At 35.7% G+C, this 13,100-nt stretch overlaps 1 protein-coding gene across 9 annotated transcripts in view; it reads left to right on the forward strand.

The window, feature by feature from the left end:
- RABGAP1L (RAB GTPase activating protein 1 like) overlaps nucleotides 1–13,100 on the forward strand; it is a 646,375-nt gene that overhangs the window by 392,852 nt on the left and 240,423 nt on the right. The window lies entirely within an intron of this gene.

Here is a 13,100-nt window from a genome sequence, read left to right on the forward strand (position 1 = left end):
GTTTAATTTAGTGTTCTTTTTTTTAGCTCTTTAAGTCAGATTTTTAAATCAATGATTTTTGAGACTCTCCTATTCTAATAGATTGCTTGTACATACTGCTTTAGATGCATCTTTACAAAGTTTGTTTCTTTTTTCCTGAGGTAAGCCTCTGATTTTCAAATCAACATAATTAATATATTATTTGCAGATAATAAACTGTATTCATTTTAAGCATACAGTTTGATAACTATTGAGAAATGTGTACATCTAAGCAATCACAGTCAGAATACACCACAATCAAGATACTGAACATTTATATCACTCTAAAAAGTCCCTTCATGACCCTTCACAGTCAATCTCTCCACACGTACATGACCTCAGGCACCCACTTAACATCTGTCATTACAGATTAGTTTCCATTTTCTAAAATTTAATATAAATGGATCATATACTGTCTTGCATCTGGCCTCTTTCATGTAGCATAATGCTTTTTTAGATTTATCCATGTAGTTGAGTATTTCAGTAGCATTTTTATATTGCTAAGTAGTATTTCATTGTAATCTCATCAATTTTGTTATGTTGCATTTTACTACCATTTAGCTTAAAACATTACCTAATTTCCATTGTAATTTGACCCATCACATTTGGTGGTTTTCAGGTTATTTTTTGGTATTGATACTAGCTTGCTTTCACAGTGGTCAGAAAACATGTTCTGTATGTTTTCAAAACTTTGAAATTTGTTGTGACTTTTTTTATGACCTGCATATGTCCTGTTTTGATGTCAATTAGGTAAACTTTTAAAATATACTCTCCTAATGTTCTTTATAGCTCCTGGGTTTTTTTGTTTGTTTGTTTGTTTGTTCTGTCTGTTACTGGTGACATTGTGCTAAAACTTCCAACTGTAATTTGGGACTTTTCTGTTTTTCCTTTAAGTTCTCTCAAATATTGCTTTGTGTATATTGAGGCTATGTTTTTAAGCGCATACAAATTTAGTATTGTTATACATTCATGTTGAATTAAACTTATTATCGTTATAAAATGTCTTTATTTTTAGTGTGTATTTTGGTAACAGTATGGCCATACTAGCTTTATTTCGCATTGTATATCTTTTTATATACTTTTACTTTTAATTGTTTTGAGTTCTTATATTTAAGGTATTTCTTTTGTAAGCATCTTATAGTTGGGTTTCATTATTTTAAATAGCTCTACAATCTTGTCTTTTTGACAAGGGAGGTATTGAGTGTATTTATATTTAATCAACTTATCAACATTTGATTTTAAACTTAAACCCCTCTTTTCTTGCATTCTTTTCCATTTTCCACTCTGTAAGTCTTAGTTAGTGCAACATTTATTCTTGGTTTTTTAGAATCCTCCTTAGATTAGTACTTTAATAATTTCCTGGACAATGCAAGAACCTTACATCTCTTTAACTTTATATATCACTTTTTTGTTTGTTGTCCTATTATTGTGATATATTTAATTCTGTACATGTATTAACACCACCCTCTATGCACACAGGATATTATTTTTGTGTTTTAAACAGTTGCTATTCATTTAGACTCACCTATCTATTCTCGTGCTCTTCGTTTCTTCTGCTTTCTTTGATGGGATTCTCTTTTTCTTCTCTTTTCTTGAATAGATTAATCATAGTTATTTTAAGGTTCAAGTCTGATGAAGTATCTGATTACTATTCAAATATTTCTGTTGTCTGTTGTTTCTTGATTTTTGTTTGCTTATACTTTTTTGATGCTTTGTCATTTTTAATACAATGCTGGACCTTGTGTATGAAAAATTACGAAGGCTCTGTTTTGGTGATGTTCTTTTCTTTTTTTGTGATAGATCATGTATTGATTTATTTATTTCCATTCTAAGATGTTGCAGCAAAGGGGTAGGAGGAGAAGTGGGAGGGGGGCAGGGGGAGGGTATGGCCCATGGCTGGCTCCTTTGCTGGCCTGGTTGTGGATGGAAGGGGAGTGTGGCTGAGGCCTATGGCACTCTCCCTGCCCCATGGCGCAGGGGTCATGGCTGAGGCCCAGTGGGGATGGGGGGGGAAGGGGTGCCAATGGCTCAGGAGCCTGGGGGCTTCTGGTGGCAGCTCTTTTGTTACTGGCTTGGTTGCTGTGGGGGGTGGTGTGTGGCCAAGGTCTGTGGTCCCCCCCTCCCAATGACTCAGGAACCTGGGCTGGGTGATGTTATTTTCTTCCAGAGTATATTCAGTGTTTAGAGGATAAGGCCCTTTCAAGATCTCAACTGAAAGCCTAAGATATTTGCTAGAGACTCTCCTTTGTGATGAGCTAAACACTTTGTTTTGTGTCGCTGATACTAGACACTGAAATCTTTGCTTAATAATTCTTAGCATTCTTGTAGCCAGTTTTTCCAAAATTTCCTTTTCTACAAGATATCATTTAGTTCCAGTGAGGAAATATGAGAGATCTATTTTTTACAATGTTCTTCTTAAACTTTTCAGTAGACAAGTTGTTCGTTAATAGATATAGATTTTCTAGGGGATAGGGGGAATTTTCACTGATCCTCTTGTCTATAGTAAGGTGAAGAGGGCACCAGATTTGGGACACAGATAAATCTTAATCTCTCAGAGTAAGAGTTTTATTTGTTTTTTCCCCCTTTAAATCATTTTACATTATCCATTTTAGAAGAATTGTCCAATTCTGTTTTATGCCAAAGACAGTTATAACTATGCAGAACAGTAAGTATTTGCACACACATATAAACATAGGTGTGTTAAGTCTTAGCAACCCAAAGTTGAAAAGCTTCACTTGTCTAGGGGAGTGTGTGTGTGCGCGCGTGTGCACGTGCGCTTGGGGGTTAACTTCATACTTAACCTTTGTTTACAAGACTTCACAATCATTTATTGTATCTTTTGTATGACTATAGTCGTACAGGAGAGATAATTTTGGGTTTTTTTGGGGGAGGGTTTCTCTTTAAAATAATAGGATAGACTTTCTTTGAGTCAGAACTCAACTGAGAGGTTATAATCTTAAAATATGGATTTTTCTTTTGAGATAGTAACAATGAAAAGGCCAGGTTTGTGAAGCTGGAGTCCTGGAAAGACAATCAGTGATTTTGAATGCTCTTTTTCTTGAGAGTGCTTGAAGAGATTTTTAAAATTTCTTCATGTTCTTGGTTCTACAGGAGCTTTTCTTAAAGTAGCTTTGTAGTTTCTGTGGAGGATGTAGCCTTTCAACTGAAAGACTAATTGAAATCATCACACTAGGATTCAGAAGAGAAGGGGTGGGATTATGAGGATCATAAAAATGGGTAAAATTAGAATAAAGGGATTGGTGCAAATCCTAAGGGTTTGATTATAGTCGCTCTTTTTAGAAATCCTTATTCTTTGAGGAAGAAAAGTAAAGTAAGATTACTTTCTAAAACAGACAGATAAAGGGGAAAAGAAAACCCTGCAAAGACAAAACACAAGGAACCTTCAAATAAAATGCTATTCATGGTGTCTCCTAAATTTATGATTTTCTCACAAGTGAGATCTAGTCCCATACTAGATTTAAATGCCTTAAATATACTAAACAATAAACTCAGTTATTCTTGAATGGATTATTTATGTTACAGAGTTATGGGGAGTTATCTCCTGTTTACTAATTGTTATACAGTTGGCAGTGTCTTTATAACTTTGAAATCTCCTCCGTAAGCAGATCTCTTCCTGTATCTTTGAAGCCTCCTGCCTCCAGACCTCTTCCTACTTTCTCCCCAGGGGGAATATGAATCTGAATGGCCCTCCTCCGCCTCCTTCCCTTCTGCCCAAATCTCAGTTGCCCTTCTCCCTTGTAAAGTTTGTCCTGCCCACTCTACCCACAGTGTTTACAAATTTAAACAAGACTAGAAATCTAATATGTAACATGAGGACTACAGTTAATAAAATTGTATTGCTAGATATTTTTGTTAAATGAGTAGATTTTGGTTGCTCTTGTTACAAACACAAAAAAGTAACTATGTGAGATGATACGTGAATCAGCTTCACTATGGTAACCCTTTTACTATCTATACATACCCCCTATCATGTTGTAAACCTCAAATATACACAATAAAATTTATTTTGAAAAACACTCTATAAAATCTAGATTATTATCATGGATCATATTTTGAACAATATTTGATTAGTTTCATTTAACTCTTTTTCTTCATTGTGTTCAGTTTTTTAGGGAAGAGGCTACCTCTGACATTTTCTTTTTCTTTGTCCAGATAATCAAATGTAATACTAGTCATACTGTATCATTATGATTAATGGACTTGACTTGATGAAACTATGTTAATTTGGATCCTCTGAGAAGCCTGTCACCAAGACAGGATTAAACAAGTAAGAAATGTATTAGGGGAAATGTTTGTAAGAGAAAATAGGGAGGAAGCTAGGAAAGGCTGGGAAAGCGACTGGACTACAATGCAAATCTGACCCGAAGGGAGGAAGAAAGGAAGGTAGGTTGGGTGGAAATGTAGTATGTGTACTTCTAAGGAAAGTTTGAAAAAGCCAATGGAAAGTCCTCAGCCAAAGTTACCTATAAGGTCCCACTTCTTTCAGAAGCTGGCCCGCCTTAATATTCCTGCTGTGCTCAATCACTGGGTGCGAACAGCCTGTGGGAAGTGTGGTCTTTGTGCTAATGCAGGAATGGATTTCAGAGCATAGCAGTTGGGCCCTAGTCAATTACATTCCCTGCTGTTGGAGATCTGAGGTGCATTATCATGGCCAGCATACAGATCTTCATGTATTTTAGATGAAAATTTAGTGTATATAAACCCTAAAAGAGCTCTCTATTCCTACCATTTCCTTCTTCTTTGAAATAGTTTTATTCATAAAAATTGTTCAAGCTAAGCTCCTCAGTTTTTTATTATTTCCTTCACTTTCTTGATCATGATACTTTTGAAAATTATGGCCAGTCATTTTTAAAAATGTCCTTCAATTTGGGTTTGTCTGATGTTTTGGGGTGGTTACATTCAGGTTATATGTCTTTGTCAGGGCTGTTGTTTTTCTTTTCTGTGTAGAGTTTCTGAATGGTGTTGTCTTCTATTATACCCTTTTTATTTTTTAATCAAAAGTTGAGTGTAAACTAAACAATCTGAATAATTTACCATACTCATGTAAATAGTTTACTTGTAATGGGGACATTAAAACAATTTTTTAAGGATATGGTAGTCTAGTTGTTTTACATTTCCTTTTAAAAAAAGAGTATGTCAGCTAACTTTTAGGTTGTTGCCAATGGCCTTTGTTAAAAAGTGTAATATAAAAGGAAACTTACATCTAGGAATTTTGCCAGCTATGTTAGATAAGAAAATTGCTTTGTGAGTGAATATTTGTGAGTACATCTAGACTTCTACATTTATCGTCTCCAGTGTTCAGATTATTTCATATCAGTGAATCTGTTTTTAGGGCTTATGTTGATACTCTCCTTTTTACCAGCATATAGAACAAACTTAACAACCTTTTTTAAGCTCAATTTTTTATTATTACATTCAGTAGACAAAATGATATTGTCAAATTTATATATGTAATATACATATATTTCCATATTTCTATATATTTTTAACAATCTCAAACTTTCAGAAAATTGCAAGTACAGAATTTTGTTTTTCTGAACTATTTGAGAGTGATTTGCCAACATGATGCCTCATCACCCCCAAATACTTTAGGTGGTTTTTCTTACAAGCAAGAATATTCTCTGCATAACCATAATACGATATCCAAATCAGTAAATTAACATTGATATATTGCTACTACCTATAGTAGTCATTCAGGTCTCACTAATTGCCCAAATAATGTTCTTTACAGAAAAAGAATGTAGTTTAGAATTACCCATTTCATTTAGTCATCGCATCTCTCTGATTTCCTTCAATCTGGAACAGTTTCTTTCTCTTTCCTTTACTTTCTTGACCATGATACTTTTGAAAATTACAGGCTAGTCATTTTTAAAAATGTTCCTCAGTTTGGGTTTGTCTGATGTTTTGGCATGGTTAGATTCAGGTAATACATCTTTGTCAGGAGTAACATGGAAGGAATAATCTGTTCTTATTTCTCCTTCTTAAGTAGTATACAATTTTGATTTTTCCCATTATTGATGATGGTCACTTTGATCACAAAAATAAGGTGTTTCTAGCAGGCTTCTCCACTGTGAAGTTACTCTTTCCCGTTTGTAATTTATAGGTATTTTGTGTGGAGATACTTTGTAACTATGTAAAATGTCCCATTCCTCATCCGACTTTCAGTTTATTCACTCATTTATTTATTATCCTATCCATATGGACTCATGAATTTTCATTTTATTCAATGGATTATATTCTCTTACTATCATTATTTGTTTTGTTGTTCAAATTGTCTTCAGATTAGCCAGTGGGTGTCCTTCAAGCTGGCTTCTGTGTCCTTTTGACATACTCCACTATTCTTTGATCATTGCCTTTCTCTATGGCTCAAAAAAATGTTCTAGCTTATTTCTGTACCCCAGCTCTAGAATTACCTATTTCTCCAAAGAGCCTTGTTTCCTTGAGTGGAAATGGTAAGAAACCAAGACCTGTATTTTAGGTGTGTTCATTGTTATTGGGATATTATTGCTTGCAAGTCATCTCATTGGACAGAGATAGGGAATATATGTATTTACACAAGCATGTGTGTGCACACAGACATATATTTGCATTAATATTTTTTATTGAGATATAATTCACATGCCATAAAATTTAATTTTTTTAAATGTATAATTCAGTGGGTTTTAATATTTTCACAATGTTGTGCGACCATCACCACTACTTAATTACAGAACATTTCTATCAATCCAATAAGAAACCCTGTATACTGAAAACTTTTAATAAAAATATTCGTTTATAACCAAAACTTAAAATGTAAAATTGTAGTCTGGTGTATTGGTTTCCTGTTGCTTATAACAGAATTCTTGAAACTGGATAATTTATAAGAAATGAAATCTATTTCTTACAGTATGAAAGCTGGGAAGTCCAAGGTCCAGGGAGCATATCTGATGAGGGCCTTCTTCTATGTGGGAATTCTCTACAGGGTCCTGAGGCAAGCAGGGTGTCACTTGGTACATTAGTCAGTTTTTGTGTTGCTATAAAAGAATACCTGAGACTGGGTAAAGAAAAAAGGTTTATTTGGCTCATGATTCTGGGACAGCTAGTTTGGCATTGGCCTCAGGCTGCTTCTACTCATGGTGGAAAATGGCAAGGCAGCCAGTAGGTGTAAGGAAATCATATGGTGAAAGGAAGAGAGAGAGAGAGAGACAGAGAGAGGGAGGAAGGGAGGGAGGGAGGGGGGAGGGGCCAGGCTCCTTTTAACAATTAGCTCTCATGAGAACTAATAGAGCAAGAACTCACTCACTGCCTGTCCCCTCTCCCCTCCCCCCTGCCAGGGAGGTATTAATGTATTCATGAGGGATCTACCCCCATGACCCAAACACCTCCCAATACTCCCACATGGTGGAGATTTCAACATGGGCTTTGGGGGAACAACGATCCAAACCGTAGCATATAACAAGAATGGGCTGAGCAAGACAGAGCTAACCTCCTCCCTTGCTCTCCTTTTAAAGCCATCAGAACCACGCCCATTACTTCATGAATGGATCAATCCGTTCACAAGAACACAGTCCTCACAATCTATTCACCTCTTAAAGGCCCCACCTTTCAATTACCGTAATAGAATTTCCCATCCTCTTAACAGTGTTACACTGGGGATTAAGTTTTCAATATATGAACTTTTTTGGGACACATTTGACCCATAGCATCTGGGAATTTATAAACATTAATATTTTACTTAGTTAAATTTTTTCCGATGTTTGTGACCCTTCCTAAAACTAAAAATACTGACTCTAATTAATAATAACTTTGGTATATTAATTAAAAACACTTTGTATTGATTTATTTTTTGTAGGCTAATGTAGAAATAAACTATTTCAACTCAGTTTTGGATATGGATATATATGTGTGTGTGTGTCCAATAAGATGTGTGTGTGTGTATGTGTGTGTGTGTAAATGATCTGAGCATACGTTTCTCAAAAGAAGACATACAAATGGCCAGCAGGCACATGAAAAGATGCTCAAAATCACTAATCATCAGGGAAATGCAAATTAAAACCACAATGAGATATCATCTCACTCCAGTTAGAATGGCTATTATCAACAAGACAAAAATAGTAAATGCTGGCAAGGATGTGGAGAAAAAGGAACCTCTCTCACATTGCTGGTGGGAGTGCAAGTTGGTGTAGCCAAACATGGAAAACATATGGAGATTCCTCAGAGAACTGAAAATAGATCTACCCTACGACCCAGGTATCCCACTACTGGGTACATACCCAAAGAAAATGAAATCAATGTATCAAAAAGACACGTGCACTTCCTTGTTTATCACAGCACTATTCACAATAGCCAAGAGATGGAAGCAACGTAAATGTTCAACAGATGAGTTAATAAAAAACTGTAGTACATATACACAGTAAAGTATTAAAAAAATTCAGCTAAGGGCCGACCCCACGGCACACTCAGGAGAGTGCGGTGCTGGGAGTGCAGCGGTGCTCCCGCCGCGGGTTCAGATCCTATATAGGGACAGCCGGTGCGCTCACTGGCTGAGCGCAGTGCGGGCGACACCAAGCCAAGGGTTCCGATCCCCTTACCGGTCACACACACACACACACACACACACACAAAAGTTCAGCTATTAAAAAAAGATATCTTATGATTCTAGAAAACAATAACAGAAGTAACATCCTTGAACCTACATCTTAGGAAATATAATATTACCAATATCTTTGAATACCCCCAGGTGCTCCTCTTAGATCCAGTCTTCCCCACCAGTCAATCACTCTCCTGAATTTTGTGGAGAGTTCTTTAACTAAAGTCGTCTCTCTGATTAGTTTATGAATATTTACAGAGTACATATCAAAAAGAAAATTTTGTCTTTAGAGTTAGGTTTTATGTCCACCTGAATTCAGCAACATATGTCAACAATCATTAAGATCCAGAGACCAAATAATGACAGTGGCAAAGAGCTTGGACTCTGGAATTTAACTACATGAGTTTGAATTCTGCCTCCATTGTTTTCTAACCGGATGACCTTGAACAGATTCTTTAACTTTTTTGTGCTTCAGTTTCTTCATCTATAAAATGAAAATAATGCTACTTACCCCCACAAGAGTGTGGTAAGTTTTAAATAAATTAATATATTAAATACTTGGAACAGTAGGTAACAGTTGTTAATAAATAAATGTTAGTGGTTATTTAACAGGTACAGAAATTAATGCTAAAGAATTCTTTGAAAAGCCACTTGTATTATTAACTGTATTAAACAATCTTACTTTAAATGTTACCCTAATTTCTCTTAGACAACTTGTATCTTAGGGCCAAGAAGCTGAATGGGGATCTGTTTTAGAAGTTTGACCCATTCTTGTGTCTTAGGATTCTTGTCACTCTGTGACCTTTCATTTAGCTTATTGTGACGTTACTTAAAAATAATCTTTCCTTGGTATCTCTTTTTGTCTCCTAGATTGTGTGAAAACAGATCTCTTTTTAGTTTGTAAATTACTCCACATATTTTATAATTGGTTCTTCCATGATATACTCATTTAAGGGCTACTGGTGCAACGAACAATAATTCAAAGTCTGATTTATTTGTTTGTTTTCACCTCAGGGTTGGCAGAAGCTCATTGTAGGTTGTAGACGAAATAGTTTGTCTGTCTAATAAATAGCAAATTGCTTTACATAAATGTCAAGCTCCTGTTAAAGTGAGAAGGAGGTCTGAGTTAGCATTGCCTGTTCTCACCATTGCTCTTAGATCTGCACTGAAATAACCACGACAGCTCAATATCTAGATTTGAATTTGGAGAAACACCTACATGTCACAGTTAAAACTGGTGAACTTAACCACTGAACTTATCAATAGCCAGTACATTTGTAGATATGTCAGTTACGTTAGCAGTGCCAAGAAGCTGAAGGGGAATCTGTTTTAGAAGTTTGACCCATTCTTGCACACCCATATAGCAACCTGTTTATGTGGTTAGAGAATATCTTTTGATTTCCCTTTCATTTATCCTATGAATCTGAGCTTCCCTCATCTTTACCCATAAGTGTGCTTATGTGATCAAATTGTACTACGTAGTGCCTATTCCTGAGACAAAAATAAGAGAAATACCATTCTGTAGTTCCTGTACAAACTCAGTAAAGGTTTTTGTGTGTGAGAGTGTTTTGTGGGAAAGAGGGTTGTTGATAAGTCTTTAGCCATAATCTAGCTAGAAATCTAAAAACTTTCTTAATGATTTTAAGTAAAGATTGGTAGTGGTTATTGTGTGTTTTGAGTTTGCAAAGAAAGTCTCACTGCCCCGTGGAAACTTATTTTCAATGTTAGCATTCCTATCAAAGGATAACAGTTACTCACAAGGCAAAGAAAAAGTAAAGTGCTTTCCATATTTATTTTATTAAGGAGACTTTACATTATGTATAAATGTTGGCACCAGAAAGATTAAGTCCTACCAACTGTCTGTATTTTCATGCCTAAGTTTTAGCCTGTGGTAAGCATAATAATACATATGTTATATAAAGAAATTAAAAAGTTTTTCTTCCAGAAGCCCAGAAAATGTGGAATGAAAAAGAATTCAGCTGCCCTGATAAGACTGTCATTTCTACTTGAGGATATGGAGTCCTATCCTCTATTGTTATTGAACCCCAAGGCAAATCAGATTCTAGACCCTCCCACCTTCCGTGGATACAAATACATAAATACCTAAGAAGAATAATTCTGCACAGAGATTCTAAGTGATATAATGAAGGTATTAAGGGTATTGGCTTTGTATTCAAACAGATTTGGGTTCAAATCCTGGCTCAAGTTAGTTACTCTCTCTAAGGCTCACTTTTCTAATCTTACAGGAATTTATGAGGATGAAGTAATAGCATGGAAAAGCACTTAGCACAGCATCTGGCACATAATAAATAAATATGTCTCATCACATGCCTTTATGCATCCTTTCCTCTGCAACATGCCTGAAGAATCTCTGTATTCTTCCTTCAGGAACATGAGGCCAAGTTTGTAGCAATTCTGGTCACACCCTCATTTTTGAGATTAAGACATCACCAACTTATCTGTGATGACTTTCTTGCCTTTAACTTCGCTACTGTGCTGTTACCTGGTTACTCACTCTTTCCTTCTGGACTTCCATGTATCCGTGAGCACTTCTCACACTGTGTACATTTTTATTGTACATGCTTATCTCTTCCACAAGACTCTGAGCTGAGGCACATGGACTATATCTTTTTATTTTTGTGTCTGCCTTACTTAGCACAGTGTCTGATACATAATAGATGCTCAGTAAATATTGGCTTGCTGAGTGAACATACAAAGCATTCTTGGGAACCTGACCAGAAAAGTAGTCTATACTTCAGAGCAGAAAAGGGGGGACAGGCTGATGCCACAGATCTTTTCCCCCAACTGTTATTGTGAAGATTTTCAAATATACAGAAAAGCTGAAAGAATTGTACAGTGACCATCCATAAACCTGCCACCTAGATTTTACACTTAACATTTTGTTAATCACCTATCTATTCATCTATCTATCCTTTTATTCAATTAATCAATCAATCTTAGTATTTTATGCCATTTCAAAGTAAGTTGCACATCAATATACCTATGCCTAAAGATTGCAGCATGTATGTTATTAACTAGAGTTCAGTATTTGTTAATAGTTCTTTTTTCTTTTAATGAAATGAAATTTACTTTTAATAAAATGTGCAAATATGAAGAGTGCCATTTCATTAATTTTGACAAATGCATATACTGGTGTAATCCGAGACACAGAAGTTCTCTCATGTCTTTTCCAGTCAGTCGACCCTTCTGTCAGAAGCAAGCTCTGTTTTGATTTTTTTAACCATATATAAATATGACTTGTTATAGAACTTTATGTAAGTGGAATAATAGAGTTATGTACATTTTCCTTTGGTTTCTCTCTTATTTCCAGAATTTCCATTCCCACATTCTAGCTGTTATGGTTACCCCAGTGTGTTCTCTCGTTCTTCAACCTCTAAGACTACAGTTTTATTTCCAAGTTTTAGCCATTCCAGTGTGGTACCACTGGAACCTGACCTCCGGGCTAAAGCCTTAAAGAATGGGACTTTTACTCGGTGTTGTTCCCTTCTTCCAAGGGTATTCTCCTCTCCAATTTCTGCCTGCTTTTGTTCAGCTCTTCGGTGCTTTCAAGTATTTTTTTTTTTTACGTATTTTTTCTGATTTAGTTTAAATTTGTTACCAGGGGGGAAGTTGGTTCAATAGGAGCCACTCCTCTATTACCAGAAGTGATACCCAGGTGGTTTTTAAAAGTCAGGCTGAGCAGGCAGCTAGCTGAAGAAGCGATTTAAAGTGAGGGTGGGAGAGATAGGGTGTAAAGAGAGGCAAGTTTTGAATAAAGGGAGAGGATTCTGTTTAACTCAGAGAAAGCTTAGACTAAAACAAAACCATGCTTTGAAGAACTCTAAGCGAAAGAATTTGCTAGAATATTGTGTTTTTAAAACTGTGCATCAAAATTCTTTAGTGGGTTGTAAAATCAGTTTAGTAGGTAGTCTCTGAAAAGTCATTTTTGCTGCTGATCCAACCCCCACACATGAAACAGGTAGGAAGGAAGATCAATGCATTACTGATTTGATCTTTTATCTTCAGCTCTCTAGTTAGAGAGTAGGCTGTGGAATCACTGAATTCATACCTTCTCTGATATATCATGGACCTTCATTTTCTATTGGACTTCTCTTTTAACAGAAATGGATTTATAAATAGCACAATTCTCAATAAATGTTAAATTATATTTGTGTAAATAGTGATCGAACATTTGTCAAAATGACGTCAGGGTTGATGAGGTATAATTGACTTTTGAAGACCTACAGTTTTAAGGAATCCTCAACTTAAACATCTTTTATGGGAAGAAAGCCTTGAGAATATATTTATCACTCATGTAACATGCTTTCTCATCAGCAGATTGCAGATTGTAGTTCATGGAAAAGGAAGTGACAGATCAACTTATAATAAGGAATACTCCAAATAAGGATAAGATTAGAATGTGCCCACTCTTTCTTACCTTTTTTCCCCCTTCTGTATTCTCTCTGTATCCTTGTTCCAGCCCCCAACACAC

This window comes from Cynocephalus volans, chromosome 8 (genome assembly GCF_027409185.1).
Source record: "Cynocephalus volans isolate mCynVol1 chromosome 8, mCynVol1.pri, whole genome shotgun sequence".
Taxonomy (NCBI): domain Eukaryota; kingdom Metazoa; phylum Chordata; class Mammalia; order Dermoptera; family Cynocephalidae; genus Cynocephalus; species Cynocephalus volans.